The sequence below is a fragment of the Dendrobates tinctorius genome, unplaced genomic scaffold (genome assembly GCF_039654945.1).
Source record: "Dendrobates tinctorius isolate UK_male_01 unplaced genomic scaffold, ASM3965494v1 ptg000011l, whole genome shotgun sequence".
Classification (NCBI taxonomy): domain Eukaryota; kingdom Metazoa; phylum Chordata; class Amphibia; order Anura; family Dendrobatidae; genus Dendrobates; species Dendrobates tinctorius.
Genome location: NW_027361679.1, coordinates 119,284,956 through 119,312,935, shown reverse-complemented (window position 1 = coordinate 119,312,935; position 27,980 = coordinate 119,284,956). Strand labels below are relative to the sequence as shown.

The window sequence follows — 27,980 nt, the reverse complement described above, 5'->3', positions numbered from 1 at the left end:
GAAGGGCAAGCTTGGAAATAAAACGTACAAAATGTCAACAGGACCAGGGATTCCCAGCCAGTCTCCCATGCCGGTACTGGCCCGGCCTCAAGCTGCTTAGTGGCTGCGATCTGACGAGGGCAGGCATATTCAGCTTAGAATGGCCGTTGACAGAAGCGTGCCATCTCTGACGTTTTTTTCAAGAAGGATAAACTCGGAAGGGCAAGCTTGGAAATAAAACATACAAAATGTTAACAGGACCAGGGATTCCCAGCCAGTCTCCCATGCCGGTACTGGCCCGGCCTCAAGCTGCTTAGCAGCTGCAATCTGACAAGGGAATGCATATTCAGCTTAGAATGGCCGTTGACAGAAGCGTGCCATCTCTGACGTTCTTTTCAAGAAGGATAAACTCGGAAGGGCAAGCTTGGAAATAAAACGTACAAAATGTCAACAGGACCAGGGATTCCCAGCCAGTCTCCCATGCCGGTACTGGCCCGGCCTCAAGCTGCTGCGATGTGACGAGGGCATGCATATTCAGCTTAGAATGGCCATTGACGGAAGCGTGCCATCTCTGACGTTCTTTTCAAGAAGGATAAACTCGGAAGGGCAAGCTTGGAAAAAAAACATACAAAATGTCAACAGGACCAGGGATTCCCAGCCAGTCTCCCATGCCGGTACTGGCCCGGCCTCAAGCTGCTTAGCGGCTGCGATCTGACGAGGGCATGCATATTCAGCTTAGAATGGCCGTTGACGGAAGCGTGCCATCTCTGACGTTCTTTTCAAGAAGGATAAACTCGGAAGGGCAAGCTTGGAAATAAAACGTACAAAATGTCAACAGGACCAGGGATTCCCAGCCAGTCTCCCATGCTGGTACTGGCCCGGCCTCAAGCTGCTTAGCGGCTGCGATCTGACGAGGGCATGCATATTCAGCTTAGAATGGCCGTTGACGGAAGCGTGCCATCTCTGACGTTCTTTTCAAGAAGGATAAACTCGGAAGGGCAAGCTTGGAAAAAAAATGTACAAAATGTCAACAGGACCAGGGATTCCCAGCCAGTCTCCTATGCCGGTACTGGCCCGGCCTCAAGCTGCTTAGCGGCTGCGATGTGACGAGGGAATGTATATTCAGCTTAGAATGGCCGTTGACGGACGCTTGCCATCTCTGACGTTCTTTTCAAGAAGGATAAACTCGGAAGGGCAAGCTTGGAAAAAAAACGTACAAAATGTCAACAGGACCAGGGATTCCCAGCCAGTCTCCCATGCCGTTACTGGCCCGGCCTCAAGCTGCTTAGTGGCTGCGATCTGACGAGGGAAGGCATATTCAGCTTAGAATGGCCGTTGACAGAAGCGTGCCATCTCTGACGTTTTTTTCAAGAAGGATAAACTCGGAAGGGCAAGCTTGGAAAAAAAACGTACAAAATGTCAACAGGACCAGGGATTCCCAGCCAGTCTCCCATGCCGGTACTGGCCCGGCCTCCGGCTGCTTAGCAGCTGCGATCTGATGAGGGCATGCATATTCAGCTTAGAAGGGCCATTGACGGAAGTGTGCCATCTCTGACGTTCTTTTCAAGAAGGATAAACTCGGAAGGGCAAGCTTGGAAATAAAACGTACAAAATGTCAACAGGACCAGGGATTCCCAGCCAGTCTCCCATGCCGGTACTGGCCCGGCCTCAAGCTGCTTAGCAGCTGCGATCTGACGAGGGCATGCATATTCAGCTTAGAATGGCCGTTGACGGAAGTGTGCCATCTCTGACGTTTTTTTCAAGAAGGATAAACTCGGAAGGGCAAGCTTGGAAATAAAACGTACAAAATGTTAACAGGACCAGGGATTCCCAGCCAGTCTCCCATGCCGGTACTGGCCCGGCCTCAGGCTGCTTAGCAGCTGCGATCTGACGAGGGAATGCATATTTAGCTTAGAATGGCCATTGACGGAAGTGTGCAATCTCTGACGTTCTTTTCAAGAAGGATAAACTCGGAAGGGCAAGCTTGGAAATAAAACGTACAAAATTTCAACAGGACCAGGGATTCCCAGCCAGTCTCCCATGCCGGTACTGGCCCGGCCTCAAGCTGCTGCGATCTGACAAGGGCATGCATATTCAGCTTAGAATGGCCATTGACGGAAGTGTGCCATCTCTGACGTTCTTTTCAAGAAGGATAAACTCGGAAGGGCAAGCTTGGAAAAAAAACGTACAAAATGTCAACACGACCAGGGATTCCCAGCCAGTCTCCCATGCCGGTACTGGCCCGGCCTCAAGCTGCTTAGCGGCTGCGATCTGACGAGGGCATGCATATTCAGCTTAGAATGGCCGTTGACGGAAGTTTGCCATCTCTGACGTTCTTTTCAAGAAGGATAAACTCGGAAGGGCAAGCTTGGAAAAAAAACGTACAAAATGTCAACAGGACCAGGGATTCCCAGCCAGTCTCCCAAGCCGGTACTGGCCCGGCCTCAAGCTGCTTAGCAGCTGCGATCTGACGAGGGCATGCATATTCAGCTTAGAATGGCCGTTGACGGAAGCGTGCCATCTCTGACGTTTTTTTCAAGAAGGATAAACTCGGAAGGGCAAGCTTGGAAAAAAAACGTACAAAATGTCAACAGGACCAGGGATTCCCAGCCAGTCTCCCATGCCGGTACTGGCCCGGCCTCAAGCTGCTTAGCGGCTGCGATCTGACGAGGGCATGCATATTCAGCTTAGAATGGCCGTTGACGGAAGCGTGCCATCTCTGACGTTCTTTTCAAGAAGGATAAACTCGGAAGGGCAAGCTTGGAAATAAAACGTACAAAATGTCAACAGGACCAGGGATTCCCAGCCAGTCTCCCATGCTGGTACTGGCCCGGCCTCAAGCTGCTTAGCGGCTGCGATCTGACGAGGGCATGCATATTCATCTTAGAATGGCCGTTGACGGAAGCGTGCCATCTCTGACGTTCTTTTCAAGAAGGATAAACTCGGAAGGGCAAGCTTGGAAAAAAAATGTACAAAATGTCAACAGGACCAGGGATTCCCAGCCAGTCTCCTATGCCGGTACTGGCCCGGCTTCAAGCTGCTTAGCGGCTGCGATGTGACGAGGGAATGCATATTCAGCTTAGAATGGCCGTTGACGGACGCGTGCCATCTCTGACGTTCTTTTCAAGAAGGATAAACTCGGAAGGGCAAGCTTGGAAAAAAAACGTACAAAATGTCAACAGGACCAGGGATTCCCAGCCAGTCTCCCATGCCGGTACTGGCCCGGCCTCAAGCTGCTTAGTGGCTGCGATCTGACGAGGGCAGGCATATTCAGCTTAGAATGGCCGTTGACAGAAGCGTGCCATCTCTGACGTTTTTTTCAAGAAGGATAAACTCGGAAGGGCAAGCTTGGAAAAAAAACGTACAAAATGTCAACAGGACCAGGGATTCCCAGCCAGTCTCCCATGCCGGTACTGGCCCGGCCTCCGGCTGCTTAGCGGCTGCGATCTGATGAGGGCATGCATATTCAGCTTAGAAGGGCCATTGACGGAAGTGTGCCATCTCTGACGTTCTTTTCAAGAAGGATAAACTCGGAAGGGCAAGCTTGGAAATAAAACGTACAAAATGTCAACAGGACCAGGGATTCCCAGCCAGTCTCCCATGCTGGTACTGGCCCGGCCTCAAGCTGCTGCGATCTGACAAGGGCATGCATATTCAGCTTAGAATGGCCGTTGACGGAAGCGTGCCATCTCTGACGTTCTTTTCAAGAAGGATAAACTCGGAAGGGCAAGCTTGGAAAAAAAACGTACAAAATGTCAACAGGACCAGGGATTCCCAGCCAGTCTCCCATGCCGGCACTGGCCCGGCCTCAAGCTGCTTAGCAGCTGCGATCTGACGAGGGCATGCATATTCAGCTTAGAATGGCCGTTGACGGAAGCGTGCCATCTCTGACGTTTTTTTCAAGAAGGATAAACTCGGAAGGGCAAGCTTGGAAAAAAAACGTACAAAATGTCAACAGGACCAGGGATTCCCAGCCAGTCTCCCATGCCGGTACTGGCCCAGCCTCAAGCTGCTTAGCGGCTGCGATCTGACGAGGGCATGCATATTCAGCTTAGAATGGCCGTTGACGGAAGCGTGCCATCTCTGACGTTTTTTTCAAGAAGGATAAACTCGGAAGGGCAAGCTTGGAAATAAAACGTACAAAATGTCAACAGGACCAGGGATTCCCAGCCAGTCTCCCATGCCGGTACTGGCCCGGCCTCAAGCTGCTGCGATCTGACGAGGGCATGCATATTCAGCTTAGAATGGCCGTTGACGGAAGCGTGCCATCTCTGACGTTCTTTTCAAGAAGGATAAACTCGGAAGGGCAAGCTTGGAAAAAAAACATTCAAAATGTCAACAGGACCAGGGATTCCCAGCCAGTCTCCCATGCCGGTACTGGCCCGGCCTCAAGCTGCTTAGCGGCTGCGATCTGACGAGGGAATGCATATTCAGCTTAGAATGGCCGTTGACAGAAGCGTGCCATCTCTGACGTTCTTTTCAAGAAGGATAAACTCGGAAGGGCAAGCTTGGAAATAAAACGTACAAAATGTCAACAGGACCAGGGATTCCCAGCCAGTCTCCCATGCCGGTACTGGCCCGGCCTCAAGCTGCTTAGCGGCTGCGATCTGACGAGGGCATGCATATTCAGCTTAGAATGGCCGTTGACGGAAGCGTGCCATCTCTGACGTTTTTTTCAAGAAGAATAAACTCGGAAGGGCAAGCTTGGAAAAAAACGTACAAAATGTCAACAGGACCAGGGATTCCCAGCCAGTCTCCCATGCCAGTACTGGCCCGGCCTCAAGCTGCTTAGCGGCTGCGATCTGACGAGGGCAGGCATATTCAGCTTAGAATGGCCGTTGACGGAAGCGTGCCATCTCTGACGTTTTTTTCAAGAAGGATAAACTCGGAAGGGCAAGCTTGGAAAAAAAACGTACAAAATGTCAACAGGACCAGGGATTCCCAGCCAGTCTTCCATGCCGGTACTGGCCCGGCCTCAGGCTGCTTAGCAGCTGCGATCTGACGAGGGCATGCATATTTAGCTTAGAATGGCCATTGACGGAAGTGTGCAATCTCTGACGTTCTTTTCAAGAAGGATAAACTCGGAAGGGCAAGCTTGGAAATAAAACGTACAAAATGTCAACAGGACCAGGGATTCCCAGCCAGTCTCCCATGCCGGTACTGGCCCGGCCTCAAGCTGCTGCGATCTGACAAGGGCATGCATATTCAGCTTAGAATGGCCATTGACGGAAGTGTGCCATCTCTGACGTTCTTTTCAAGAAGGATAAACTCGGAAGGGCAAGCTTGGAAAAAAAACGTACAAAATGTCAACACGACCAGGGATTCCCAGCCAGTCTCCCATGCCAGTACTGGCCCAGCCTCAAGCTGCTTAGCGGCTGCAATCTGACAAGGGCATGCATATTCAGCTTAGAATGGCCATTGACGGAAGTGTGCCATCTCTGACGTTCTTTTCAAGAAGGATAAACTCGGAAGGGCAAGCTTGGAAATAAAACGTACAAAATGTCAACAGGACCAGGGATTCCCAGCCAGTCTCCCATGCCGGTACTGGCCCGGCCTCAAGCTGCTTAGCGGCTGCAATCTGACGAGGGCATGCATATTCAGCTTAGAATGGCCGTTGACAGAAGCGTGCCATCTCTGACGTTTTTTTCAAGAAGGATAAACTCGGAAGGGCAAGCTTGGAAATAAAACATACAAAATGTTAACAGGACCAGGGATTCCCAGCCAGTCTCCCATGCCGGTACTGGCCCGGCCTCAAGCTGCTTAGCAGCTGCAATCTGACAAGGGCATGCATATTCAGCTTAGAATGGCCGTTGACAGGAGCGTGCCATCTCTGACGTTCTTTTCAAGAAGGATAAACTCGGAAGGGCAAGCTTGGAAATAAAACGTACAAAATGTCAACAGGACCAGGGATTCCCAGCCAGTCTCCCATGCCGGTACTGGCCCGGCCTCAAGCTGCTGCGATGTGACGAGGGCATGCATATTCAGCTTAGAATGGCCGTTGACGGAAGCGTGCCATCTCTGACGTTCTTTTCAAGAAGGATAAACTCGGAAGGGCAAGCTTGGAAAAAAAACATACAAAATGTCAACAGGACCAGGGATTCCCAGCCAGTCTCCCATGCCGGTACTGGCACGGCCTCAGGCTGCTTAGCAGCTGCGATCTGACGAGGGCATGCATATTTAGCTTAGAATGGCCATTGACGGAAGTGTGCAATCTCTGACGTTCTTTTCAAGAAGGATAAACTCGGAAGGGCAAGCTTGGAAATAAAACGTACAAAATGTCAACAGGACCAGGGATTCCCAGCCAGTCTCCCATGCCGGTACTGGCCCGGCCTCAAGCTGCTGCGATCTGACAAGGGCATGCATATTCAGCTTAGAATGGCCATTGACGGAAGTGTGCCATCTCTGACGTTCTTTTCAAGAAGGATAAACTCGGAAGGGCAAGCTTGGAAAAAAAACGTACAAAATGTCAACACGACCAGGGATTCCCAGCCAGTCTCCCATGCCAGTACTGGCCCAGCCTCAAGCTGCTTAGCGGCTGCGATCTGACAAGGGCATGCATATTCAGCTTAGAATGGCCATTGACGGAAGTGTGCCATCTCTGACGTTCTTTTCAAGAAGGATAAACTCGGAAGGGCAAGCTTGGAAAAAAAACGTACAAAATGTCAACAGGACCAGGGATTCCCAGCCAGTCTCCCATGCCGGTACTGGCCCGGCCTCAAGCTGCATAGCAGCTGCGATCTGACGAGGGCATGCATATTCAGCTTAGAATGGCCGTTGACGGAAGCGTGCCATCTCTGACGTTTTTTTCAAGAAGGATAAACTCGGAAGGGCAAGCTTGGAAAAAAAACGTACAAAATGTCAACAGGACCAGGGATTCCCAGCCAGTCTCCCATGCCGGTACTGGCCCGGCCTCAAGCTGCTTAGCGGCTGCGATCTGACGAGGGCATGCATATTCAGCTTAGAATGGCCGTTGACAGAAGCGTGCCATCTCTGACGTTCTTTTCAGGAAGGATAAACTCGGAAGGGCAAGCTTGGAAATAAAACGTACAAAATGTCAACAGCACCAGGGATTCCCAGCCAGTCTCCCATGCCGGTACTGGCCCGGCCTCAAGCTGCTTAGCGGCTGCGATCTGACGAGGGCATGCATATTCAGCTTAGAATGGCCGTTGACGGAAGCGTGCCATCTCTGACGTTCTTTTCAAGAAGGATAAACTCGGAAGGGCAAGCTTGGAAATAAAACGTACAAAATGTCAACAGGACCAGGGATTCCCAGCCAGTCTCCCATGCTGGTACTGGCCCAGCCTCAAGCTGCTTAGCGGCTGCGATCTGACGAGGGCATGCATATTCATCTTAGAATGGCCGTTGACGGAATCGTGCCATCTCTGACGTTCTTTTCAAGAAGGATAAACTCGGAAGGGCAAGCTTGGAAAAAAAATGTACAAAATGTCAACAGGACCAGGGATTCCCAGCCAGTCTCCTATGCCGGTACTGGCCCGGCTTCAAGCTGCTTAGCGGCTGCGATGTGACGAGGGAATGCATATTCAGCTTAGAATGGCCGTTGACGGACGCGTGCCATCTCTGACGTTCTTTTCAAGAAGGATAAACTCGGAAGGGCAAGCTTGGAAAAAAAACGTACAAAATGTCAACAGGACCAGGGATTCCCAGCCAGTCTCCCATGCCGGTACTGGCCCGGCCTCAAGCTGCTTAGTGGCTGCGATCTGACGAGGGCAGGCATATTCAGCTTAGAATGGCCGTTGACAGAAGCGTGCCATCTCTGACGTTTTTTTCAAGAAGGATAAACTCGGAAGGGCAAGCTTGGAAAAAAAACGTACAAAATGTCAACAGGACCAGGGATTCCCAGCCAGTCTCCCATGCCGGTACTGGCCCGGCCTCTGGCTGCTTAGCGGCTGCGATCTGATGAGGGCATGCATATTCAGCTTAGAAGGGCCGTTGACGGAAGCGTGCCATCTCTGACGTTCTTTTCAAGAAGGATAAACTTGGAAGGGCAAGCTTGGAAATAAAACGTACAAAATGTCAACAGGACCAGGGATTCCCAGCCAGTCTCCCATGCTGGTACTGGCCCGGCCTCAAGCTGCTTAGCGGCTGCGATCTGACGAGGGCATGCATATTCATCTTAGAATGGCCGTTGACGGAAGCGTGCCATCTCTGACGTTCTTTTCAAGAAGGATAAACTCGGAAGGGCAAGCTTGGAAAAAAAATGTACAAAATGTCAACAGGACCAGGGATTCCCAGCCAGTCTCCTATGCCGGTACTGGCCCGGCTTCAAGCTGCTTAGCGGCTGCGATGTGACGAGGGAATGCATATTCAGCTTAGAATGGCCGTTGACGGATGCGTGCCATCTCTGACGTTCTTTTCAAGAAGGATAAACTCGGAAGGGCAAGCTTGGAAAAAAAACATACAAAATGTCAACAGGACCAGGGATTCCCAGCCAGTCTCCCATGCCGGTACTGGCCCGGCCTCAAGCTGCTTAGCGGCTGCGATCTGACGAGGGCATGCATATTCAGCTTAGAATGGCCGTTGACGGAAGCGTGCCATCTCTGACATTCTTTTCAAGAAGGATAAACTCGGAAGGGCAAGCTTGGAAATAAAACGTACAAAATGTCAACAGGACCAGGGATTCCCAGCCAGTCTCCCATGCCGGTACTGGCCCGGCCTCAAGCTGCTTAGCGGCTGCGATCTGACGAGGGCATGCATATTCAGCTTAGAATGGCCGTTGACGGAAACGTGTCATCTCTGACGTTCTTTTCAAGAAGGATAAACTCGGAAGGGCAAGCTTGGAAAAAAAATGTACAAAATGTCAACAGGACCAGGGATTCCCAGCCAGTCTCCTATGCCGGTACTGGCCCGGCCTCAAGCTGCTTAGCGGCTGCGATGTGACGAGGGAATGCATATTCAGCTTAGAATGGCCGTTGACGGACGCGTGCCATCTCTGACGTTCTTTTCAAGAAGGATAAACTCGGAAGGGCAAGCTTGGAAAAAAAACGTACAAAATGTCAACAGGACCAGGGATTCCCAGCCAGTCTCCCATGCCGGTACTGGCCCGGCCTCAAGCTGCTTAGTGGCTGCGATCTGACGAGGGCAGGTATATTCAGCTTAGAATGGCCGTTGACAGAAGCGTGCCATCTCTGACGTTTTTTTCAAGAAGGATAAACTCGGAAGGGCAAGCTTGGAAAAAAAACGTACAAAATGTCAACAGGACCAGGGATTCCCAGCCAGTCTCCCATGCCGGTACTGGCCCGGCCTCCGGCTGCTTAGCGGCTGCGATCTGATGAGGGCATGCATATTCAGCTTAGAAGGGCCATTGACGGAAGTGTGCCATCTCTGACGTTCTTTTCAAGAAGGATAAACTCGGAAGGGCAAGCTTGGAAATAAAACGTACGAAATGTCAACAGGACCAGGGATTCCCAGCCAGTCTCCCATGCCGGTACTGGCCCGGCCTCAAGCTGCTTAGCAGCTGCGATCTGACGAGGGCATGCATATTCAGCTTAGAATGGCCGTTGACGGAAGTGTGCCATCTCTGACGTTTTTTTCAAGAAGGATAAACTCGGAAGGGCAAGCTTGGAAATAAAACGTACAAAATGTTAACAGGACCAGGGATTCCCAGCCAGTCTCCCATGCCGGTACTGGCCCGGCCTCAGGCTGCTTAGCAGCTGCGATCTGACGAGGGCATGCATATTTAGCTTAGAATGGCCATTGACGGAAGTGTGCAATCTCTGACGTTCTTTTCAAGAAGGATAAACTCGGAAGGGCAAGCTTGGAAATAAAACGTACAAAATGTCAACAGGACCAGGGATTCCCAGCCAGTCTCCCATGCCGGTACTGGCCCGGCCTCAAGCTGCTTAGCGGCTGCGATCTGACGAGGGCATGCATATTCAGCTTAGAATGGCCGTTGACGGAAGCGTGCCATCTCTGACGTTCTTTTCAAGAAGGATAAACTCGGAAGGGCAAGCTTGGAAATAAAACGTACAAAATGTCAACAGGACCAGGGATTCCCAGCCAGTCTCCCATGCTGGTACTGGCCCAGCCTCAAGCTGCTTAGCGGCTGCGATCTGACGAGGGCATGCATATTCATCTTAGAATGGCCGTTGACGGAAGCATGCCATCTCTGACGTTCTTTTCAAGAAGGATAAACTCGGAAGGGCAAGCTTGGAAAAAAAATGTACAAAATGTCAACAGGACCAGGGATTCCCAGCCAGTCTCCTATGCCGGTACTGGCCCGGCTTCAAGCTGCTTAGCGGCTGCGATGTGACGAGGGAATGCATATTCAGCTTAGAATGGCCGTTGACGGACGCGTGCCATCTCTGACGTTCTTTTCAAGAAGGATAAACTCGGAAGGGCAAGCTTGGAAAAAAAACGTACAAAATGTCAACAGGACCAGGGATTCCCAGCCAGTCTCCCATGCCGGTACTGGCCCGGCCTCAAGCTGCTTAGTGGCTGCGATCTGACGAGGGCAGGCATATTCAGCTTAGAATGGCCATTGACAGAAGCGTGCCATCTCTGACGTTTTTTTCAAGAAGGATAAACTCGGAAGGGCAAGCTTGGAAAAAAAACGTACAAAATGTCAACAGGACCAGGGATTCCCAGCCAGTCTCCCATGCCGGTACTGGCCCGGCCTCTGGCTGCTTAGCGGCTGCGATCTGATGAGGGCATGCATATTCAGCTTAGAAGGGCCATTGACGGAAGTGTGCCATCTCTGACGTTCTTTTCAAGAAGGATAAACTCGGAAGGGCAAGCTTGGAAATAAAACGTACAAAATGTCAACAGGACCAGGGATTCCCAGCCAGTCTCCCATGCTGGTACTGGCCCGGCCTCAAGCTGCTGCGATCTGACGAGGGCATGCATATTCAGCTTAGAATGGCCGTTGACGGAAGCGTGCCATCTCTGACGTTCTTTTCAAGAAGGATAAACTCGGAAGGGCAAGCTTGGAAAAAAAACGTACAAAATGTCAACAGGACCAGGGATTCCCAGCCAGTCTCCCATGCCGGCACTGGCCCGGCCTCAAGCTGCTTAGCAGCTGCGATCTGACGAGGGAATGCATATTCAGCTTAGAATGGCCGTTGACGGAAGCGTGCCATCTCTGACGTTTTTTTCAAGAAGGATAAACTCGGAAGGGCAAGCTTGGAAAAAAAACGTACAAAATGTCAACAGGACCAGGGATTCCCAGCCAGTCTCCCATGCCGGTACTGGCCCAGCCTCAAGCTGCTTAGCGGCTGCGATCTGACGAGGGCATGCATATTCAGCTTAGAATGGCCGTTGACGGAAGCGTGCCATCTCTGACGTTTTTTTCAAGAAGGATAAACTCGGAAGGGCAAGCTTGGAAATAAAACGTACAAAATGTCAACAGGACCAGGGATTCCCAGCCAGTCTCCCATGCCGGTACTGGCCCGGCCTCAAGCTGCTGCGATCTGACGAGGGCATGCATATTCAGCTTAGAATGGCCGTTGACGGAAGCGTGCCATCTCTGACGTTCTTTTCAAGAAGGATAAACTCGGAAGGGCAAGCTTGGAAAAAAAACATTCAAAATGTCAACAGGACCAGGGATTCCCAGCCAGTCTCCCATGCCGGTACTGGCCCTGCCTCAAGCTGCTTAGCGGCTGCGATCTGACGAGGGAATGCATATTCAGCTTAGAATGGCCGTTGACAGAAGCGTGCCATCTCTGACGTTCTTTTCAAGAAGGATAAACTCGGAAGGGCAAGCTTGGAAATAAAACGTACAAAATGTCAACAGGACCAGGGATTCCCAGCCAGTCTCCCATGCCGGTACTGGCCCGGCCTCAAGCTGCTTAGCGGCTGCGATCTGACGAGGGCATGCATATTCAGCTTAGAATGGCCGTTGACGGAAGCGTGCCATCTCTGACGTTTTTTTCAAGAAGAATAAACTCGGAAGGGCAAGCTTGGAAAAAAACGTACAAAATGTCAACAGGACCAGGGATTCCCAGCCAGTCTCCCATGCCAGTACTGCCCCGGCCTCAAGCTGCTTAGCGGCTGCGATCTGACGAGGGCAGGCATATTCAGCTTAGAATGGCCGTTGACGGAAGCGTGCCATCTCTGACGTTTTTTTCAAGAAGGATAAACTCGGTAGGGCAAGCTTGGAAAAAAAACGTACAAAATGTCAACAGGACCAGGGATTCCCAGCCAGTCTTCCATGCCGGTACTGGCCCGGCCTCAGGCTGCTTAGCAGCTGCGATCTGACGAGGGCATGCATATTTAGCTTAGAATGGCCATTGACGGAAGTGTGCAATCTCTGACGTTCTTTTCAAGAAGGATAAACTCGGAAGGGCAAGCTTGGAAATAAAACGTACAAAATGTCAACAGGACCAGGGATTCCCAGCCAGTCTCCCATGCCGGTACTGGCCCGGCCTCAAGCTGCTGCGATCTGACAAGGGCATGCATATTCAGCTTAGAATGGCCATTGACGGAAGTGTGCCATCTCTGACGTTCTTTTCAAGAAGGATAAACTCGGAAGGGCAAGCTTGGAAAAAAAACGTACAAAATGTCAACACGACCAGGGATTCCCAGCCAGTCTCCCATGCCAGTACTGGCCCAGCCTCAAGCTGCTTAGCGGCTGCAATCTGACAAGGGCATGCATATTCAGCTTAGAATGGCCATTGACGGAAGTGTGCCATCTCTGACGTTCTTTTCAAGAAGGATAAACTCGGAAGGGCAAGCTTGGAAATAAAACGTACAAAATGTCAACAGGACCAGGGATTCCCAGCCAGTCTCCCATGCCGGTACTGGCCCGGCCTCAAGCTGCTTAGCGGCTGCAATCTGACGAGGGCATGCATATTCAGCTTAGAATGGCCGTTGACAGAAGCGTGCCATCTCTGACGTTTTTTTCAAGAAGGATAAACTCGGAAGGGCAAGCTTGGAAATAAAACATACAAAATGTTAACAGGACCAGGGATTCCCAGCCAGTCTCCCATGCCGGTACTGGCCCGGCCTCAAGCTGCTTAGCAGCTGCAATCTGACAAGGGCATGCATATTCAGCTTAGAATGGCCGTTGACAGGAGCGTGCCATCTCTGACGTTCTTTTCAAGAAGGATAAACTCGGAAGGGCAAGCTTGGAAATAAAACGTACAAAATGTCAACAGGACCAGGGATTCCCAGCCAGGCTCCCATGCCGGTACTGGCCCGGCCTCAAGCTGCTGCGATGTGACGAGGGCATGCATATTCAGCTTAGAATGGCCGTTGACGGAAGCGTGCCATCTCTGACGTTCTTTTCAAGAAGGATAAACTCGGAAGGGCAAGCTTGGAAAAAAAACGTACAAAATGTCAACAGGACCAGGGATTCCCAGCCAGTCTCCCATGCCGGTACTGGCCCGGCCTCAAGCTGCTTAGCGGCTGCGATCTGACGAGGGCATGCATATTCAGCTTAGAATGGCCGTTGACGGAAGCGTGCCATCTCTGACGTTCTTTTCAAGAAGGATAAACTCGGAAGGGCAAGCTTGGAAATAAAACGTACAAAATGTCAACAGGACCAGGGATTCCCAGACAGTCTCCCATGCTGGTACTGGCCCGGCCTCAAGCTGCTTAGCGGCTGCGATCTGACGAGGGCATGCATATTCATCTTAGAATGGCCGTTGACGGAAGCGTGCCATCTCTGACGTTCTTTTCAAGAAGGATAAACTCGGAAGGGCAAGCTTGGAAAAAAAATGTACAAAATGTCAACAGGACCAGGGATTCCCAGCCAGTCTCCTATGCCGGTACTGGCCCGGCTTCAAGCTGCTTAGCGGCTGCGATGTGACGAGGGAATGCATATTCAGCTTAGAATGGCCGTTGACGGACGCGTGCCATCTCTGACGTTCTTTTCAAGAAGGATAAACTCGGAAGGGCAAGCTTGGAAAAAAAACATACAAAATGTCAACAGGACCAGGGATTCCCAGCCAGTCTCCCATGCCGGTACTGGCCCGGCCTCAAGCTGCTTAGCGGCTGCGATCTGACGAGGGCATGCATATTCAGCTTAGAATGGCCGTTGACGGAAGCGTGCCATCTCTGACGTTCTTTTCAAGAAGGATAAACTCGGAAGGGCAAGCTTGGAAATAAAACGTACAAAATGTCAACAGGACCAGGGATTCCCAGCCAGTCTCCCATGCCGGTACTGGCCCGGCCTCAAGCTGCTTAGCGGCTGCGATCTGACGAGGGCATGCATATTCAGCTTAGAATGGCCGTTGACAGAAGCGTGTCATCTCTGACGTTCTTTTCAAGAAGGATAAACTCGGAAGGGCAAGCTTGGAAAAAAAATGTACAAAATGTCAACAGGACCAGGGATTCCCAGCCAGTCTCCTATGCCGGTACTGGCCCGGCCTCAAGCTGCTTAGCGGCTGCGATGTGACGAGGGAATGCATATTCAGCTTAGAATGGCCGTTGACGGACGCGTGCCATCTCTGACGTTCTTTTCAAGAAGGATAAACTCGGAAGGGCAAGCTTGGAAAAAAAACGTACAAAATGTCAACAGGACCAGGGATTCCCAGCCAGTCTCCCATGCCGGTACTGGCCCGGCCTCAAGCTGCTTAGTGGCTGCGATCTGACGAGGGCAGGCATATTCAGCTTAGAATGGCCGTTGACAGAAGCGTGCCATCTCTGACGTTTTTTTCAAGAAGGATAAACTCGGAAGGGCAAGCTTGGAAAAAAAACGTACAAAATGTCAACAGGACCAGGGATTCCCAGCCAGTCTCCCATGCCGGTACTGGCCCGGCCTCCGGCTGCTTAGCGGCTGCGATCTGATGAGGGCATGCATATTCAGCTTAGAAGGGCCATTGACGGAAGTGTGCCATCTCTGACGTTCTTTTCAAGAAGGATAAACTCGGAAGGGCAAGCTTGGAAATAAAACGTACAAAATGTCAACAGGACCAGGGATTCCCAGCCAGTCTCCCATGCCGGTACTGGCCCGGCCTCAAGCTGCTTAGCAGCTGCGATCTGACGAGGGCATGCATATTCAGCTTAGAATGGCCGTTGACGGAAGTGTGCCATCTCTGACGTTTTTTTCAAGAAGGATAAACTCGGAAGGGCAAGCTTGGAAATAAAACGTACAAAATGTTAACAGGACCAGGGATTCCCAGCCAGTCTCCCATGCCGGTACTGGCCCGGCCTCAGGCTGCTTAGCAGCTGCGATCTGACGAGGGCATGCATATTTAGCTTAGAATGGCCATTGACGGAAGTGTGCAATCTCTGACGTTCTTTTCAAGAAGGATAAACTCGGAAGGGCAAGCTTGGAAATAAAACGTACAAAATGTCAACAGGACCAGGGATTCCCAGCCAGTCTCCCATGCCGGTACTGGCCCGGCCTCAAGCTGCTTAGCGGCTGCGATCTGACGAGGGCATGCATATTCAGCTTAGAATGGCCGTTGACGGAAGCGTGCCATCTCTGACGTTCTTTTCAAGAAGGATAAACTCGGAAGGGCAAGCTTGGAAATAAAACGTACAAAATGTCAACAGGACCAGGGATTCCCAGCCAGTCTCCCATGCTGGTACTGGCCCAGCCTCAAGCTGCTTAGCGGCTGCGATCTGACGAGGGCATGCATATTCATCTTAGAATGGCCGTTGACGGAAGCGTGCCATCTCTGACGTTCTTTTCAAGAAGGATAAACTCGGAAGGGCAAGCTTGGAAAAAAAATGTACAAAATGTCAACAGGACCAGGGATTCCCAGCCAGTCTCCTATGCCGGTACTGGCCCGGCTTCAAGCTGCTTAGCGGCTGCGATGTGACGAGGGAATGCATATTCAGCTTAGAATGGCCGTTGACGGACGCGTGCCATCTCTGACGTTCTTTTCAAGAAGGATAAACTCGGAAGGGCAAGCTTGGAAAAAAAACGTACAAAATGTCAACAGGACCAGGGATTCCCAGCCAGTCTCCCATGCCGGTACTGGCCCGGCCTCAAGCTGCTTAGTGGCTGCGATCTGACGAGGGCAGGCATATTCAGCTTAGAATGGCCGTTGACAGAAGCGTGCCATCTCTGACGTTTTTTTCAAGAAGGATAAACTCGGAAGGGCAAGCTTGGAAAAAAAACGTACAAAATGTCAACAGGACCAGGGATTCCCAGCCAGTCTCCCATGCCGGTACTGGCCCGGCCTCTGGCTGCTTAGCGGCTGCGATCTGATGAGGGCATGCATATTCAGCTTAGAAGGGCCATTGACGGAAGTGTGCCATCTCTGACGTTCTTTTCAAGAAGGATAAACTCGGAAGGGCAAGCTTGGAAATAAAACGTACAAAATGTCAACAGGACCAGGGATTCCCAGCCAGTCTCCCATGCTGGTACTGGCCCGGCCTCAAGCTGCTGCGATCTGACGAGGGCATGCATATTCAGCTTAGAATGGCCGTTGACGGAAGCGTGCCATCTCTGACGTTCTTTTCAAGAAGGATAAACTCCGAAGGGCAAGCTTGGAAAAAAAACGTACAAAATGTCAACAGGACCAGGGATTCCCAGCCAGTCTCCCATGCCGGCACTGGCCCGGCCTCAAGCTGCTTAGCAGCTGCGATCTGACGAGGGCATGCATATTCAGCTTAGAATGGCCGTTGACGGAAGCGTGCCATCTCTGACGTTTTTTTCAAGAAGGATAAACTCGGAAGGGCAAGCTTGGAAAAAAAACGTGCAAAATGTCAACAGGACCAGGGATTCCCAGCCAGTCTCCCATGCCGGTACTGGCCCAGCCTCAAGCTGCTTAGCGGCTGCGATCTGACGAGGGCATGCATATTCAGCTTAGAATGGCCGTTGACGGAAGCGTGCCATCTCTGACGTTTTTTTCAAGAAGGATAAACTCGGAAGGGCAAGCTTGGAAATAAAACGTACAAAATGTCAACAGGACCAGGGATTCCCAGCCAGTCTCCCATGCCGGTACTGGCCCGGCCTCAAGCTGCTGCGATCTGACGAGGGCATGCATATTCAGCTTAGAATGGCCGTTGACGGAAGCGTGCCATCTCTGACGTTCTTTTCAAGAAGGATAAACTCGGAAGGGCAAGCTTGGAAAAAAAACATTCAAAATGTCAACAGGACCAGGGATTCCCAGCCAGTCTCCCATGCCGGTACTGGCCCGGCCTCAAGCTGCTTAGCGGCTGCGATCTGACGAGGGAATGCATATTCAGCTTAGAATGGCCGTTGACAGAAGCGTGCCATCTCTGACGTTCTTTTCAAGAAGGATAAACTCGGAAGGGCAAGCTTGGAAATAAAACGTACAAAATGTCAACAGGACCAGGGATTCCCAGCCAGTCTCCCATGCCGGGACTGGCCCGGCCTCAAGCTGCTGCGATGTGACGAGGGCATGCATATTCAGCTTAGAATGGCCGTTGACGGAAGCGTGCCATCTCTGACGTTCTTTTCAAGAAGGATAAACTCGGAAGGGCAAGCTTGGAAAAAAAACGTACAAAATGTCAACAGGACCAGGGATTCCCAGCCAGTCTCCCATGCCGGTACTGGCCCGGCCTCAAGCTGCTTAGCGGCTGCGATCTGACGAGGGCATGCATATTCAGCTTAGAATGGCCGTTGACGGAAGCGTGCCATCTCTGACGTTCTTTTCAAGAAGGATAAACTCGGAAGGGCAAGCTTGGAAATAAAACGTACAAAATGTCAACAGGACCAGGGATTCCCAGCCAGTCTCCCATGCTGGTACTGGCCCGGCCTCAAGCTGCTTAGCGGCTGCGATCTGACGAGGGCATGCATATTCATCTTAGAATGGCCGTTGACGGAAGCGTGCCATCTCTGACGTTCTTTTCAAGAAGGATAAACTCGGAAGGGCAAGCTTGGAAAAAAAATGTACAAAATGTCAACAGGACCAGGGATTCCCAGCCAGTCTCCTATGCCGGTACTGGCCCGGCTTCAAGCTGCTTAGCGGCTGCGATGTGACGAGGGAATGCATATTCAGCTTAGAATGGCCGTTGACGGACGCGTGCCATCTCTGACGTTCTTTTCAAGAAGGATAAACTCGGAAGGGCAAGCTTGGAAAAAAAACATACAAAATGTCAACAGGACCAGGGATTCCCAGCCAGTCTCCCATGCCGGTACTGGCCCGGCCTCAAGCTGCTTAGCGGCTGCGATCTGACGAGGGCATGCATATTCAGCTTAGAATGGCCGTTGACGGAAGCGTGCCATCTCTGACGTTCTTTTCAAGAAGGATAAACTCGGAAGGGCAAGCTTGGAAATAAAACGTACAAAATGTCCACAGGACCAGGGATTCCCAGCCAGTCTCCCATGCCGGTACTGGCCCGGCCTCAAGCTGCTTAGCGGCTGCGATCTGACGAGGGCATGCATATTCAGCTTAGAATGGCCGTTGACGGAAGCGTGTCATCTCTGACGTTCTTTTCAAGAAGGATAAACTCGGAAGGGCAAGCTTGGAAAAAAAATGTACAAAATGTCAACAGGACCAGGGATTCCCAGCCAGTCTCCTATGCCGGTACTGGCCCGGCCTCAAGCTGCTTAGCGGCTGCGATGTGACGAGGGAATGCATATTCAGCTTAGAATGGCCGTTGACGGACGCGTGCCATCTCTGACGTTCTTTTCAAGAAGGATAAACTCGGAAGGGCAAGCTTGGAAAAAAAATGTACAAAATGTCAACAGGACCAGGGATTCCCAGCCAGTCTCCTATGCCGGTACTGGCCCGGCTTCAAGCTGCTTAGCGGCTGCGATGTGACGAGGGAATGCATATTCAGCTTAGAATGGCCGTTGACGGACGCGTGCCATCTCTGACGTTCTTTTCAAGAAGGATAAACTCGGAAGGGCAAGCTTGGAAAAAAAACGTACAAAATGTCAACAGGACCAGGGATTCCCAGCCAGTCTCCCATGCCGGTACTGGCCCGGCCTCAAGCTGCTTAGTGGCTGCGATCTGACGAGGGCAGGCATATTCAGCTTAGAATGGCCGTTGACAGAAGCGTGCCATCTCTGACGTTTTTTTCAAGAAGGATAAACTCGGAAGGGCAAGCTTGGAAAAAAAACGTACAAAATGTCAACAGGACCAGGGATTCCCAGCCAGTCTCCCATGCCGGTACTGGCCCGGCCTCTGGCTGCTTAGCGGCTGCGATCTGATAAGGGCATGCATATTCAGCTTAGAAGGGCCATTGACGGAAGTGTGCCATCTCTGACGTTCTTTTCAAGAAGGATAAACTCGGAAGGGCAAGCTTGGAAATAAAACGTACAAAATGTCAACAGGACCAGGGATTCCCAGCCAGTCTCCCATGCTGGTACTGGCCCGGCCTCAAGCTGCTGCGATCTGACGAGGGCATGCATATTCAGCTTAGAATGGCCGTTGACGGAAGCGTGCCATCTCTGACGTTCTTTTCAAGAAGGATAAACTCGGAAGGGCAAGCTTGGAAAAAAAACGTACAAAATGTCAACAGGACCAGGGATTCCCAGCCAGTCTCCCATGCCGGCACTGGCCCGGCCTCAAGCTGCTTAGCAGCTGCGATCTGACGAGGGCATGCATATTCAGCTTAGAATGGCCGTTGACGGAAGCGTGCCATCTCTGACGTTTTTTTCAAGAAGGATAAACTCGGAAGGGCAAGCTTGGAAAAAAAACGTGCAAAATGTCAACAGGACCAGGGATTCCCAGCCAGTCTCCCATGCCGGTACTGGCCCAGCCTCAAGCTGCTTAGCGGCTGCGATCTGACGAGGGCATGCATATTCAGCTTAGAATGGCCGTTGACGGAAGCGTGCCATCTCTGACGTTTTTTTCAAGAAGGATAAACTCGGAAGGGCAAGCTTGGAAATAAAACGTACAAAATGTCAACAGGACCAGGGATTCCCAGCCAGTCTCCCATGCCGGTACTGGCCCGGCCTCAAGCTGCTGCGATCTGACGAGGGCATGCATATTCAGCTTAGAATGGCCGTTGACGGAAGCGTGCCATCTCTGACGTTCTTTTCAAGAAGGATAAACTCGGAAGGGCAAGCTTGGAAAAAAAACATTCAAAATGTCAACAGGACCAGGGATTCCCAGCCAGTCTCCCATGCCGGTACTGGCCCGGCCTCAAGCTGCTTAGCGGCTGCGATCTGACGAGGGAATGCATATTCAGCTTAGAATGGCCGTTGACAGAAGCGTGCCATCTCTGACGTTCTTTTCAAGAAGGATAAACTCGGAAGGGCAAGCTTGGAAATAAAACGTCAACAGGACCAGGGATTCCCAGCCAGTCTCCCATGCCGGTACTGGCCCGGCCTCAAGCTGCTGCGATGTGACGAGGGCATGCATATTCAGCTTAGAATGGCCGTTGACGGAAGCGTGCCATCTCTGACGTTCTTTTCAAGAAGGATAAACTCGGAAGGGCAAGCTTGGAAAAAAAACGTACAAAATGTCAACAGGACCAGGGATTCCCAGCCAGTCTCCCATGCCGGTACTGGCCCGGCCTCAAGCTGCTTAGCGGCTGCGATCTGACGAGGGCATGCATATTCAGCTTAGAATGGCCGTTGACGGAAGCGTGCCATCTCTGACGTTATTTTCAAGAAGGATAAACTCGGAAGGGCAAGCTTGGAAATAAAACGTACAAAATGTCAACAGGACCAGGGATTCCCAGCCAGTCTCCCATGCTGGTACTGGCCCGGCCTCAAGCTGCTTAGCGGCTGCGATCTGACGAGGGCATGCATATTCATCTTAGAATGGCCGTTGACGGAAGCGTGCCATCTCTGACGTTCTTTTCAAGAAGGATAAACTCGGAAGGGCAAGCTTGGAAAAAAAATGTACAAAATGTCAACAGGACCAGGGATTCCCAGCCAGTCTCCTATGCCGGTACTGGCCCGGCTTCAAGCTGCTTAGCGGCTGCGATGTGACGAGGGAATGCATATTCAGCTTAGAATGGCCGTTGACGGACGCGTGCCATCTCTGACGTTCTTTTCAAGAAGGATAAACTCGGAAGGGCAAGCTTGGAAAAAAAACATACAAAATGTCAACAGGACCAGGGATTCCCAGCCAGTCTCCCATGCCGGTACTGGCCCGGCCTCAAGCTGCTTAGCGGCTGCGATCTGACGAGGGCATGCATATTCAGCTTAGAATGGCCGTTGACGGAAGCGTGCCATCTCTGACGTTCTTTTCAAGAAGGATAAACTCGGAAGGGCAAGCTTGGAAATAAAACGTACAAAATGTCCACAGGACCAGGGATTCCCAGCCAGTCTCCCATGCCGGTACTGGCCCGGCCTCAAGCTGCTTAGCGGCTGCGATCTGACGAGGGCATGCATATTCAGCTTAGAATGGCCGTTGACGGAAGCGTGTCATCTCTGACGTTCTTTTCAAGAAGGATAAACTCGGAAGGGCAAGCTTGGAAAAAAAATGTACAAAATGTCAACAGGACCAGGGATTCCCAGCCAGTCTCCTATGCCGGTACTGGCCCGGCCTCAAGCTGCTTAGCGGCTGCGATGTGACGAGGGAATGCATATTCAGCTTAGAATGGCCGTTGACGGACGCGTGCCATCTCTGACGTTCTTTTCAAGAAGGATAAACTCGGAAGGGCAAGCTTGGAAAAAAAACGTACAAAATGTCAACAGGACCAGGGATTCCCAGCCAGTCTCCCATGCCGGTACTGGCCCGGCCTCAAGCTGCTTACTGGCTGCGATATGACGAGGGCAGGCATATTCAGCTTAGAATGGCCGTTGACGGAAGCGTGCCATCTCTGACGTTTTTTTCAAGAAGGATAAACTCGGAAGGGCAAGCTTGGAAAAAAAACGTACAAAATGTCAACAGGACCAGGGATTCCCAGCCAGTCTCCCATGCCGGTACTGGCCCGGCCTCCGGCTGCTTAGCGGCTGCGATCTGATGAGGGCATGCATATTCAGCTTAGAAGGGCCATTGACGGAAGTGTGCCATCTCTGACGTTCTTTTCAAGAAGGATAAACTCGGAAGGGCAAGCTTGGAAATAAAACGTACAAAATGTCAACAGGACCAGGGATTCCCAGCCAGTCTCCCATGCCGGTACTGGCCCGGCCTCAAGCTGCTTAGCAGCTGCGATCTGACGAGGGCATGCATATTCAGCTTAGAATGGCCGTTGACGGAAGTGTGCCATCTCTGACGTTTTTTTCAAGAAGGATAAACTCGGAAGGGCAAGCTTGGAAATAAAACGTACAAAATGTTAACAGGACCAGGGATTCCCAGCCAGTCTCCCATGCCGGTACTGGCCCGGCCTCAGGCTGCTTAGCAGCTGCGATCTGACGAGGGCATGCATATTTAGCTTAGAATGGCCATTGACGGAAGTGTGCAATCTCTGACGTTCTTTTCAAGAAGGATAAACTCGGAAGGGCAAGCTTGGAAATAAAACGTACAAAATGTCAACAGGACCAGGGATTCCCAGCCAGTCTCCCATGCCGGTACTGGCCCGGCCTCAAGCTGCTTAGCGGCTGCGATCTGACGAGGGCATGCATATTCAGCTTAGAATGGCCGTTGACGGAAGCGTGCCATCTCTGACGTTCTTTTCAAGAAGGATAAACTCGGAAGGGCAAGCTTGGAAATAAAACGTACAAAATGTCAACAGGACCAGGGATTCCCAGCCAGTCTCCCATGCTGGTACTGGCCCAGCCTCAAGCTGCTTAGCGGCTGCGATCTGACGAGGGCATGCATATTCATCTTAGAATGGCCGTTGACGGAAGCGTGCCATCTCTGACGTTCTTTTCAAGAAGGATAAACTCGGAAGGGCAAGCTTGGAAAAAAAATGTACAAAATGTCAACAGGACCAGGGATTCCCAGCCAGTCTCCTATGCCGGTACTGGCCCGGCTTCAAGCTGCTTAGCGGCTGCGATGTGACGAGGGAATGCATATTCAGCTTAGAATGGCCGTTGACGGACGCGTGCCATCTCTGACGTTCTTTTCAAGAAGGATAAACTCGGAAGGGCAAGCTTGGAAAAAAAACGTACAAAATGTCAACAGGACCAGGGATTCCCAGCCAGTCTCCCATGCCGGTACTGGCCCGGCCTCAAGCTGCTTAGTGGCTGCGATCTGACGAGGGCAGGCATATTCAGCTTAGAATGGCCGTTGACAGAAGCGTGCCATCTCTGACGTTTTTTTCAAGAAGGATAAACTCGGAAGGGCAAGCTTGGAAAAAAAACGTACAAAATGTCAACAGGACCAGGGATTCCCAGCCAGTCTCCCATGCCGGTACTGGCCCGGCCTCTGGCTGCTTAGCGGCTGCGATCTGATGAGGGCATGCATATTCAGCTTAGAAGGGCCATTGACGGAAGTGTGCCATCTCTGACGTTCTTTTCAAGAAGGATAAACTCGGAAGGGCAAGCTTGGAAATAAAACGTACAAAATGTCAACAGGACCAGGGATTCCCAGCCAGTCTCCCATGCTGGTACTGGCCCGGCCTCAAGCTGCTGCGATCTGACGAGGGCATGCATATTCAGCTTAGAATGGCCGTTGACGGAAGCGTGCCATCTCTGACTTTCTTTTCAAGAAGGATAAACTCGGAAGGGCAAGCTTGGAAAAAAAACGTACAAAATGTCAACAGGACCAGGGATTCCCAGCCAGTCTCCCATGCCGGCACTGGCCCGGCCTCAAGCTGCTTAGCAGCTGCGATCTGACGAGGGCATGCATATTCAGCTTAGAATGGCCGTTGACGGAAGCGTGCCATCTCTGACGTTTTTTTCAAGAAGGATAAACTCGGAAGGGCAAGCTTGGAAAAAAAACGTACAAAATGTCAACAGGACCAGGGATTCCCAGCCAGTCTCCCATGCCGGTACTGGCCCAGCCTCAAGCTGCTTAGCGGCTGCGATCTGACGAGGGCATGCATATTCAGCTTAGAATGGCCGTTGACAGAAGCGTGCCATCTCTGACGTTTTTTTCAAGAAGGATAAACTCGGAAGGGCAAGCTTGGAAATAAAACGTACAAAATGTCAACAGGACCAGGGATTCCCAGCCAGTCTCCCATGCCGGTACTGGCCCGGCCTCAAGCTGCTGCGATCTGACGAGGGCATGCATATTCAGCTTAGAATGGCCGTTGACGGAAGCGTGCCATCTCTGTCGTTCTTTTCAAGAAGGATAAACTCGGAAGGGCAAGCTTGGAAAAAAAACATTCAAAATGTCAACAGGACCAGGGATTCCCAGCCAGTCTCCCATGCCGGTACTGGCCCGGCCTCAAGCTGCTTAGCGGCTGCGATCTGACGAGGGAATGCATATTCAGCTTAGAATGGCCGTTGACAGAAGCGTGCCATCTCTGACGTTCTTTTCAAGAAGGATAAACTCGGAAGGGCAAGCTTGGAAATAAAACGTACAAAATGTCAACAGGACCAGGGATTCCCAGCCAGTCTCCCATGCCGGTACTGGCCCGGCCTCAAGCTGCTTAGCGGCTGCGATCTGACGAGGGCATGCATATTCAGCTTAGAATGGCCGTTGACGGAAGCGTGCCATCTCTGACGTTTTTTTCAAGAAGAATAAACTCGGAAGGGCAAGCTTGGAAAAAAACGTACAAAATGTCAACAGGACCAGGGATTCCCAGCCAGTCTCCCATGCCAGTACTGCCCCGGCCTCAAGCTGCTTAGCGGCTGCGATCTGACGAGGGCAGGCATATTCAGCTTAGAATGGCCGTTGACGGAAGCGTGCCATCTCTGACGTTTTTTTCAAGAAGGATAAACTCGGTAGGGCAAGCTTGGAAAAAAAACGTACAAAATGTCAACAGGACCAGGGATTCCCAGCCAGTCTTCCATGCCGGTACTGGCCCGGCCTCAGGCTGCTTAGCAGCTGCGATCTGACGAGGGCATGCATATTTAGCTTAGAATGGCCATTGACGGAAGTGTGCAATCTCTGACGTTCTTTTCAAGAAGGATAAACTCGGAAGGGCAAGCTTGGAAATAAAACGTACAAAATGTCAACAGGACCAGGGATTCCCAGCCAGTCTCCCATGCCGGTACTGGCCCGGCCTCAAGCTGCTGCGATCTGACAAGGGCATGCATATTCAGCTTAGAATGGCCATTGACGGAAGTGTGCCATCTCTGACGTTCTTTTCAAGAAGGATAAACTCGGAAGGGCAAGCTTGGAAAAAAAACGTACAAAATGTCAACAGGACCAGGGATTCCCAGCCAGTCTCCCATGCCGGTACTGGCCCGGCCTCAAGCTGCTTAGCGGCTGCAATCTGACGAGGGCATGCATATTCAGCTTAGAATGGCCGTTGACAGAAGCGTGCCATCTCTGACGTTTTTTTCAAGAAGGATAAACTCGGAAGGGCAAGCTTGGAAATAAAACATACAAAATGTTAACAGGACCAGGGATTCCCAGCCAGTCTCCCATGCCGGTACTGGCCCGGCCTCAAGCTGCTTAGCAGCTGCAATCTGACAAGGGCATGCATATTCAGCTTAGAATGGCCGTTGACAGGAGCGAGCCATCTCTGACGTTCTTTTCAAGAAGGATAAACTCGGAAGGGCAAGCTTGGAAATAAATCGTAAAAAATGTCAACAGGACCAGGGATTCCCAGCCAGTCTCCCATGCCGGTACTGGCCCGGCCTCAAGCTGCTGCGATGTGACGAGGGCATGCATATTCAGCTTAGAATGGCCGTTGACGGAAGCGTGCCATCTCTGACGTTCTTTTCAAGAAGGATAAACTCGGAAGGGCAAGCTTGGAAAAAAAACGTACAAAATGTCAACAGGACCAGGGATTCCCAGCCAGTCTCCCATGCCGGTACTGGCCCGGCCTCAAGCTGCTTAGCGGCTGCGATCTGACGATGGCATGCATATTCAGCTTAGAATGGCCGTTGACGGAAGCGTGCCATCTCTGACGTTCTTTTCAAGAAGGATAAACTCGGAAGGGCAAGCTTGGAAATAAAACGTACAAAATGTCAACAGGACCAGGGATTCCCAGCCAGTCTCCCATGCTGGTACTGGCCCGGCCTCAAGCTGCTTAGCGGCTGCGATCTGACGAGGGCATGCATATTCATCTTAGAATGGCCGTTGACGGAAGCGTGCCATCTCTGACGTTCTTTTCAAGAAGGATAAACTCGGAAGGGCAAGCTTGGAAAAAAAATGTACAAAATGTCAACAGGATCAGGGATTACCAGCCAGTCTCCTATGCCGGTACTGGCCCGGCTTCAAGCTGCTTAGCGGCTGCGATGTGACGAGGGAATGCATATTCAGCTTAGAATGGCCGTTGACGGACGCGTGCCATCTCTGACGTTCTTTTCAAGAAGGATAAACTCGGAAGGGCAAGCTTGGAAAAAAAACATACAAAATGTCAACAGGACCAGGGATTCCCAGCCAGTCTCCCATGCCGGTACTGGCCCGGCCTCAAGCTGCTTAGCGGCTGCGATCTGACGAGGGCATGCATATTCAGCTTAGAATGGCCGTTGACGGAAGCGTGCCATCTCTGACGTTCTTTTCAAGAAGGATAAACTCGGAAGGGCAAGCTTGGAAATGAAACGTACAAAATGTCAACAGGACCAGGGATTCCCAGCCAGTCTCCCATGCCGGTACTGGCCCGGCCTCAAGCTGCTTAGCGGCTGCGATCTGACGAGGGCATGCATATTCAGCTTAGAATGGCCGTTGACAGAAGCGTGTCATCTCTGACGTTCTTTTCAAGAAGGATAAACTCGGAAGGGCAAGCTTGGAAAAAAAATGTACAAAATGTCAACAGGACCAGGGATTCCCAGCCAGTCTCCTATGCCGGTACTGGCCCGGCCTCAAGCTGCTTAGCGGCTGCGATGTGACGAGGGAATGCATATTCAGCTTAGAATGGCCGTTGACGGACGCGTGCCATCTCTGACGTTCTTTTCAAGAAGGATAAACTCGGAAGGGCAAGCTTGGAAAAAAAACGTACAAAATGTCAACAGGACCAGGGATTCCCAGCCAGTCTCCCATGCCGGTACTGGCCCGGCCTCAAGCTGCTTAGTGGCTGCGATCTGACGAGGGCAGGCATATTCAGCTTAGAATGGCCGTTGACAGAAGCGTGCCATCTCTGACGTTTTTTTCAAGAAGGATAAACTCGGAAGGGCAAGCTTGGAAAAAAAACGTACAAAATGTCAACAGGACCAGGGATTCCCAGCCAGTCTCCCATGCCGGTACTGGCCCGGCCTCCGGCTGCTTAGCGGCTGCGATCTGATGAGGGCATGCATATTCAGCTTAGAAGGGCCATTGACGGAAGTGTGCCATCTCTGACGTTCTTTTCAAGAAGGATAAACTCGGAAGGGCAAGCTTGGAAATAAAACGTACAAAATGTCAACAGGACCAGGGATTCCCAGCCAGTCTCCCATGCCGGTACTGGCCCAGCCTCAAGCTGCTTAGCAGCTGCGATCTGACGAGGGCATGCATATTCAGCTTAGAATGGCCGTTGACGGAAGTGTGCCATCTCTGACGTTTTTTTCAAGAAGGATAAATTCGGAAGGGCAAGCTTGGAAATAAAACGTACAAAATGTTAACAGGACCAGGGATTCCCAGCCAGTCTCCCATGCCGGTACTGGCCCGGCCTCAGGCTGCTTAGCAGCTGCGATCTGACGAGGGCATGCATATTTAGCTTAGAATGGCCATTGACGGAAGTGTGCAATCTCTGACGTTCTTTTCAAGAAGGATAAACTCGGAAGGGCAAGCTTGGAAATAAAACGTACAAAATGTCAACAGGACCAGGGATTCCCAGCCAGTCTCCCATGCCGGTACTGGCCCGGCCTCAAGCTGCTTAGCGGCTGCGATCTGACGAGGGCATGCATATTCAGCTTAGAATGGCCGTTGACGGAAGCGTGCCATCTCTGACGTTCTTTTCAAGAAGGATAAACTCGGAAGGGCAAGCTTGGAAATAAAACGTACAAAATGTCAACAGGACCAGGGATTCCCAGCCAGTCTCCCATGCTGGTACTGGCCCAGCCTCAAGCTGCTTAGCGGCTGCGATCTGACGAGGGCATGCATATTCATCTTAGAATGGCCGTTGACGGAAGCGTGCCATCTCTGACGTTCTTTTCAAGAAGGATAAACTCGGAAGGGCAAGCTTGGAAAAAAAATGTACAAAATGTCAACAGGACAAGGGATTCCCAGCCAGTCTCCTATGCCGGTACTGGCCCGGCTTCAAGCTGCTTAGCGGCTGCGATGTGACGAGGGAATGCATATTCA

The 27,980-nt window shown here is 51.4% G+C and overlaps 40 pseudogenes; all 40 read right to left on the bottom strand.

Moving 5' to 3' along the window:
* Window positions 1-32: 32 nt before the first annotated feature.
* LOC141057278 (5S ribosomal RNA) lies at window positions 33-151 on the bottom strand (annotated as a pseudogene).
* Window positions 152-612: 461 nt separating this feature from the next.
* On the bottom strand, window positions 613-731 carry LOC141053336 (5S ribosomal RNA; annotated as a pseudogene).
* A 77-nt stretch (window positions 732-808) lies between these two features.
* LOC141051419 (5S ribosomal RNA) lies at window positions 809-927 on the bottom strand (annotated as a pseudogene).
* A 665-nt stretch (window positions 928-1,592) lies between these two features.
* Window positions 1,593-1,711, bottom strand: LOC141055849 (5S ribosomal RNA; annotated as a pseudogene).
* Window positions 1,712-2,564: 853 nt separating this feature from the next.
* On the bottom strand, window positions 2,565-2,683 carry LOC141053325 (5S ribosomal RNA; annotated as a pseudogene).
* A 469-nt stretch (window positions 2,684-3,152) lies between these two features.
* On the bottom strand, window positions 3,153-3,271 carry LOC141057272 (5S ribosomal RNA; annotated as a pseudogene).
* A 1,237-nt stretch (window positions 3,272-4,508) lies between these two features.
* Window positions 4,509-4,627, bottom strand: LOC141053314 (5S ribosomal RNA; annotated as a pseudogene).
* Window positions 4,628-4,703: 76 nt separating this feature from the next.
* Window positions 4,704-4,822, bottom strand: LOC141053096 (5S ribosomal RNA; annotated as a pseudogene).
* A 2,013-nt stretch (window positions 4,823-6,835) lies between these two features.
* Window positions 6,836-6,954, bottom strand: LOC141053303 (5S ribosomal RNA; annotated as a pseudogene).
* Window positions 6,955-7,031: 77 nt separating this feature from the next.
* LOC141052777 (5S ribosomal RNA) lies at window positions 7,032-7,150 on the bottom strand (annotated as a pseudogene).
* A 469-nt stretch (window positions 7,151-7,619) lies between these two features.
* Window positions 7,620-7,738, bottom strand: LOC141057262 (5S ribosomal RNA; annotated as a pseudogene).
* A 665-nt stretch (window positions 7,739-8,403) lies between these two features.
* On the bottom strand, window positions 8,404-8,522 carry LOC141053291 (5S ribosomal RNA; annotated as a pseudogene).
* A 77-nt stretch (window positions 8,523-8,599) lies between these two features.
* On the bottom strand, window positions 8,600-8,718 carry LOC141053269 (5S ribosomal RNA; annotated as a pseudogene).
* A 273-nt stretch (window positions 8,719-8,991) lies between these two features.
* LOC141051442 (5S ribosomal RNA) lies at window positions 8,992-9,110 on the bottom strand (annotated as a pseudogene).
* A 273-nt stretch (window positions 9,111-9,383) lies between these two features.
* LOC141055845 (5S ribosomal RNA) lies at window positions 9,384-9,502 on the bottom strand (annotated as a pseudogene).
* Window positions 9,503-9,775: 273 nt separating this feature from the next.
* On the bottom strand, window positions 9,776-9,894 carry LOC141053258 (5S ribosomal RNA; annotated as a pseudogene).
* Window positions 9,895-10,363: 469 nt separating this feature from the next.
* On the bottom strand, window positions 10,364-10,482 carry LOC141058482 (5S ribosomal RNA; annotated as a pseudogene).
* A 1,237-nt stretch (window positions 10,483-11,719) lies between these two features.
* On the bottom strand, window positions 11,720-11,838 carry LOC141053247 (5S ribosomal RNA; annotated as a pseudogene).
* Window positions 11,839-11,914: 76 nt separating this feature from the next.
* Window positions 11,915-12,033, bottom strand: LOC141058693 (5S ribosomal RNA; annotated as a pseudogene).
* Window positions 12,034-13,270: 1,237 nt separating this feature from the next.
* On the bottom strand, window positions 13,271-13,389 carry LOC141053236 (5S ribosomal RNA; annotated as a pseudogene).
* Window positions 13,390-13,858: 469 nt separating this feature from the next.
* Window positions 13,859-13,977, bottom strand: LOC141053229 (5S ribosomal RNA; annotated as a pseudogene).
* Window positions 13,978-14,054: 77 nt separating this feature from the next.
* On the bottom strand, window positions 14,055-14,173 carry LOC141053224 (5S ribosomal RNA; annotated as a pseudogene).
* Window positions 14,174-14,446: 273 nt separating this feature from the next.
* On the bottom strand, window positions 14,447-14,565 carry LOC141057256 (5S ribosomal RNA; annotated as a pseudogene).
* A 273-nt stretch (window positions 14,566-14,838) lies between these two features.
* Window positions 14,839-14,957, bottom strand: LOC141055831 (5S ribosomal RNA; annotated as a pseudogene).
* A 273-nt stretch (window positions 14,958-15,230) lies between these two features.
* Window positions 15,231-15,349, bottom strand: LOC141053218 (5S ribosomal RNA; annotated as a pseudogene).
* A 469-nt stretch (window positions 15,350-15,818) lies between these two features.
* LOC141057250 (5S ribosomal RNA) lies at window positions 15,819-15,937 on the bottom strand (annotated as a pseudogene).
* Window positions 15,938-17,362: 1,425 nt separating this feature from the next.
* LOC141053214 (5S ribosomal RNA) lies at window positions 17,363-17,481 on the bottom strand (annotated as a pseudogene).
* Window positions 17,482-17,950: 469 nt separating this feature from the next.
* On the bottom strand, window positions 17,951-18,069 carry LOC141053208 (5S ribosomal RNA; annotated as a pseudogene).
* Window positions 18,070-18,734: 665 nt separating this feature from the next.
* On the bottom strand, window positions 18,735-18,853 carry LOC141057243 (5S ribosomal RNA; annotated as a pseudogene).
* Window positions 18,854-20,269: 1,416 nt separating this feature from the next.
* On the bottom strand, window positions 20,270-20,388 carry LOC141053203 (5S ribosomal RNA; annotated as a pseudogene).
* A 469-nt stretch (window positions 20,389-20,857) lies between these two features.
* LOC141053195 (5S ribosomal RNA) lies at window positions 20,858-20,976 on the bottom strand (annotated as a pseudogene).
* Window positions 20,977-21,837: 861 nt separating this feature from the next.
* Window positions 21,838-21,956, bottom strand: LOC141055824 (5S ribosomal RNA; annotated as a pseudogene).
* A 273-nt stretch (window positions 21,957-22,229) lies between these two features.
* On the bottom strand, window positions 22,230-22,348 carry LOC141053192 (5S ribosomal RNA; annotated as a pseudogene).
* Window positions 22,349-22,817: 469 nt separating this feature from the next.
* LOC141057237 (5S ribosomal RNA) lies at window positions 22,818-22,936 on the bottom strand (annotated as a pseudogene).
* A 1,237-nt stretch (window positions 22,937-24,173) lies between these two features.
* On the bottom strand, window positions 24,174-24,292 carry LOC141053189 (5S ribosomal RNA; annotated as a pseudogene).
* A 76-nt stretch (window positions 24,293-24,368) lies between these two features.
* LOC141058617 (5S ribosomal RNA) lies at window positions 24,369-24,487 on the bottom strand (annotated as a pseudogene).
* Window positions 24,488-26,116: 1,629 nt separating this feature from the next.
* LOC141053184 (5S ribosomal RNA) lies at window positions 26,117-26,235 on the bottom strand (annotated as a pseudogene).
* Window positions 26,236-26,312: 77 nt separating this feature from the next.
* LOC141053178 (5S ribosomal RNA) lies at window positions 26,313-26,431 on the bottom strand (annotated as a pseudogene).
* A 273-nt stretch (window positions 26,432-26,704) lies between these two features.
* Window positions 26,705-26,823, bottom strand: LOC141057231 (5S ribosomal RNA; annotated as a pseudogene).
* A 665-nt stretch (window positions 26,824-27,488) lies between these two features.
* On the bottom strand, window positions 27,489-27,607 carry LOC141053173 (5S ribosomal RNA; annotated as a pseudogene).
* Between the last annotated feature and the right edge of the window lie 373 nt (window positions 27,608-27,980).